A 5137-nucleotide genomic window follows, 5' to 3' on the forward strand; every position below is an offset into this window, starting at 1 on the left:
TATATATATATATATATATATATATATATATATATATATATATATGTATGCTTTGCTGAATGTGCAGTGTCAGTGTGCATTTATGTCAGAATGTAAGCGTCTTGAGAGAAAAGCTGGGCATAAGAAGCATCAGATGTGGTGTGCAAGAGGGATGAATGCACTGGTATGGTTATGTAATGCATATGTATGAGGACAGCTGTGTAAAGAAGTACCAATTTCTAACTGTGGAAGGAACCTGAGGATGAGGTAGACCCAGGAAGACATGAGACGAGGTGGTGAAGCATGATTTTTGAATTTTGAGCCTCATGGAGGCAATGACCAGTGAGCAAGACCTTTGGTGATAGGCTGTCAAGCCAAGTGAAATCATAGTTGTGGCTGATGCTGGTGTCGTGCCAGTGGCATATAAAAAGCTCCTTTTGAGCACTGGACTTCCTGGAGGCAATGTGGCTGATGCCAGTGTTGCATAACTGGCACATAAAAAAACACCTTTTGAGCACTGGGCCACATGGAGGCAATGACAAATGACCAAGACCTTTGGCAATATGCTGTGCTTGAGTAGAAGACCCATCCAGCCAAGTGAGATCGTAGTCATGGCAGATACTGGTGTCGTGCCGATGGCACATAAAAGCACTCATTACACTATTGAAGTGGTTGGTATTAGGAAGGTGCAGCCTTCCAGCTTTGGTCAAACTGTCCAACCCATGCCAGCATGGACAACAGACATTAAATGATGATGATGACATATATATGTGTACATGTGTGCAAGTCCAAATCACTCCATTAATTAAATAAGATGAAATATGGCCGAGACAATAGAATACTCAAGTTGATGAATTGCAGTGTTTAATTTAGCAGTTGTTTGGCCATAGGTCATCTAGGGACTGACCAGTCGACCACCATGAAAAAATGCTCCAGCTGCAACTAGTCTACTTTTTTCATTCTGCTAAAGTGTATCTAGGACACTATTACTCAAGATGACTTTGCCATATTTCAAGATAGTAGACAATGATTTGTCTGATCACTGGCTGCTATGTCTGGTAAATTGCATGTCCACATTTGAGGTCTCGTCTTGCTAGGCTCAGTGTTTAATTAACCCAGAATCAAATCTATTATTCTTCCTGTGTCTGAATGTACATGTGGTGGGGGTGGAGGGTGGGCTAATGAAACATGTATCAGTAAGATACTGAAAGTGATGTGGGGGCGGAAGGGGGATACAGTAGTCATATGTCGTATGTCATAAATGAGTCATTTGTCAGAAATCAATATACAGAAATCAAGAAATTAACTTTTATCAATTAATGGGCACAATAGATTAATATCTATTATTATTATTTTGAAACTTACTCATAACATATCACACCTACCTGTAAAGGTGAGTGACTGATTAGATTTCACAATCACCTTTCTCAAAATGTCAAAACAGAAAAGAAAAAAGAAAACAATCAAGATTGCATAAATTCTTATATTTTTTTCCTAAAATAACAGCTTAGTATCTTTTGGAATCAAATAAAAATATTTATAATAATCCTTTTTTACCATAAGCGCAAGGCCTGAAATATTGGGTTGAAGCAAGGTGCTTACATCAACCCCAGCGTTAAACTGGTACTTATTTTATCTTCTTGAAAGAATAAAAGACAAAGCTGACTGTGGTGGAATTTGAACTCAGATCATAAAGACAACTGAAATGCTGATAAACAATTTGTCCAGTGTGCTAACAATTCCGCCAGTTCCCTACCTTAATAACAACAGCAAGAGCGCTCAGAGAGTGCACACCTCCACCAAGGCAACACTAACGTCCTCTCAATGATTAACCAGATATGATTTTTAAAATGAGAATATCTGAAATAAACTCAACAGCTCTCACAAATGAAAATACTAAAAATGAACCGGACCGCTCTCAAAAATTAAGTACAAAAACAGGAAAAATAATCCAGAATCCTTGTCTGGTACCAGATTGATCCCAAAATCTAATTAGTTCGTGCCAGTCACGAGGCCAAACATCCTTGAAAGTTTCATCTGAATTCATCTGGCGGTTCTTGAGATATCTTGTCCACAGACAAACAAACAAACAAACACGACTGAAAACAATACCTCTGCCTTCGCTAAGGCAGAGGTAATAATTCTTTTTTTTTTACCATAAGCACTGAAATATTGGGATGGGGTAAGTGGATTACATCAACCCCAGCGTTAAACTGGTACTTATTTTTATCTCCTTGAAAGAATGAAAGGCAAATTTGACTTCCACAGAATTTGAACTTGGATCAAAAGACAAATTTTTCTAAACAATTTTTCCAGTGTGCTAACAATTCCGCCAGTTCCCTATCTTAATAATAATAATATTGGTTTCAGGTTTTGGCACAAGGTCAGCAATTTCAGTGTTCATCTGGCACTTATTTTATCGACCCTGAAAGGATGAAAAGCAAAGTTGACCTTGGCGGAATTTGAACTCGGAACATAAACACGGACAAAACGCCACTAAGCATTTTGCCCTGCATGCTAATGATTCTGCTAGCAAGTTCAGGGGATAAGCCAATTACATCAACCCCAGTACATGACTGGCACTTATTTTATCGACCCTGAAAGGACAAAAGGCAAAGTCAACTTTGGCAGAATTTGAATTCAGAACATAAAGACAAAAAAAAAAAAAAATAATGCCACTAAACATTTTGCCCAGCAAGCTAATGATTCTACCAGCTCCTCCACCTAGCAAAATGTGGTGGTGGGAGGTAGTAATTTACAGTGACCCCATTTTAGATAAATCAATGTCCAATTACATTTTTTTTTTTGCTTTGCTGTTTAAGATTGTCTTCATAAGGTCCGACAAGAAATGATCATTGCCTCTACTACACAGATTTTGTTATCTTAACAAGTAGATAATGAATTCTATCAAAAACTGAAGGGTTATCTGCTAGGCTGGTTAGAGTAGCTTAATATAGTAAAAATATTCATTTGAAACAATATGAATGAAAGAGAAAATGTCATTCTGAAAAAATAAGAACCAATAAATTGAAGAATTCTACAGCAGTTGTTATTTTTATCCCAGGCCAAACCTGATTAACCCTTTCGTTACCAACCTGGCTGAAACCAGCTCTGACTCTGTAGTACAAAGGTCTTGTTTTCCTAAGTTTTGAATTAAAATCTTCCACCAAACTTTGGTCACAATTTATGTCCCTAACACTAGCTGAATGATAACTTATTTTACTAAATTCTTTGCTATATTTAAAATTAATTGAAAGAAACACAGAGCATCTCAACAGAAATACAGTAATGAAAGGGTTAATTAGGCTCATGAGCAAAAGATATTCCAGCTCTGACCATCCTACTTATTTTCAGAGATATATCTAGGACCTCTATGCCCATCTTTAACCCTCTACCCTACCTCTACACCCATCTTTAACACTCTCCTCTCACACACTTATGGAATTACCCTCCCCCCTCTCCCAACCTGCAGTCTATATCCTTTTTTTTGTTCCCCATTTTGTACCTTGAAATTTCACTCTGGCATCTCATCTCCACCATCTCCATTTTCTTTCCACTTACTCCTATTCATCATCATCATCGTTGTCGTTTAACGTCCGCTTTCCATGCTGGCATGGGTTGGATGGTTTGACTGATAGCAAGATATAAATCCCAGGATTGGTAGAACCAATATTACAGTATTTGATGGTCTAAAAGACACAAAGGAATATTAGATGCACCCCCAAATGTTCAAGAAAAAAAATTTAGTGCATTAAAAGTTGAGTTCAAGAGAGAAGTCCAAAATTCCAAATATTAATTCTCTAGTTAAATGTTTTTGGATAATTTACATGGCAGAGATGTCCCAGATGCCATATTTGAAGAAAAATCTACTTTCCACAACACAGACTAATGATAAACAGGCTTTAAATTTGCTATTTACTGCCTGCTTCTATTATTTGTAACTTCTCAATAAATCCAGACGTGTCTTGATATTTTTGGGTAAACTAGGCCACAAACATCGGTAAAATTCCTTGTAGCAGGGCTTTGCCACTTCATTATTCTTTGCTTTTGCAAACGTTTTAGCATGTTGTACATCAACTGGAATGGAATATCAGCCGAGCAAATACAAACACATTCCTTTGAGTTGTTCTATCTTAACAGTCATACATTGGTTTTATTATTCTATTTATATCAATGGCCAGGTATTCAAGGTGAACAACAGTTCTCTCACCTGTTTGTGTTTGTTCAGGCTCTTTGAAAGCCATTGTTTTATCATTCTGTTCCAAGACTAAATATTTTAATACACTAACAGATAAATCATAAAGAGAAAGGATGGTGTTTGTGTCTGCTTGGCAAACTGATCCTGTTAATATCATAAAGCACCAGTGCTGGCACCACATGAACCAGCACCGGTCCTAGTGCCAGATATATAGCACCCAATACACTCTGTAAAGTGGTTGGCATTAGGAAGGGCATCCAGCTATAGAACCCATACCAAAACAGACAGCTGGAACCTGTTGCAGCTCTCCAGCCATACCAGTTCCTGTCAAATTGTCCATCCGTGCCAGCATAGAAAACAGATGATGTATCATCATTATCATTGTTTTAATGTCCACTTTCTGTGCAACCATGGGTTGAACTGAGTTTACTGAGGCAGATTTTTTGTAACCAGATGCTCTTCCAGTCACCAACCCTTACCTGTTTCCAAGCAAGGTAATACTTCCCCATGGTCAAACATGACTTCACAGAATATTGGAGATGAATGAATACTGCCTGTATGATGGAGACATTTACAAACACCATGTGATGTCAAGACAAAGAAACAAACACACACACATACATATATAGATAGACAAAAAAGGTAGACTTCAATATTAGGAAATAGAGAACTATATTCATTGAATGATACAATTATAGAGACTTACATAAAGGACTTTGAGTTTCTGCATCAACATTAAGATGACCACAGCATTTCTTCAGCTGTTGCAAGATTTGAAGTGCAGTGACCTAGAATTGTTCACACAAACTTGAAGTACTGTATGTGAGCCTCTATAACTACCATTCTCATTCCCTCTCTCTCTCTCTATATATATATATTTTTCTTTGTGGTTGCGTCGTTGATGACCTATTGGATGTCCACCAGCATATTGGATGTCCACCTCATGGTCATCCCTTCTTA

This window comes from Octopus bimaculoides, chromosome 6 (genome assembly GCF_001194135.2).
Source record: "Octopus bimaculoides isolate UCB-OBI-ISO-001 chromosome 6, ASM119413v2, whole genome shotgun sequence".
In the NCBI taxonomy this organism is placed as follows: domain Eukaryota; kingdom Metazoa; phylum Mollusca; class Cephalopoda; order Octopoda; family Octopodidae; genus Octopus; species Octopus bimaculoides.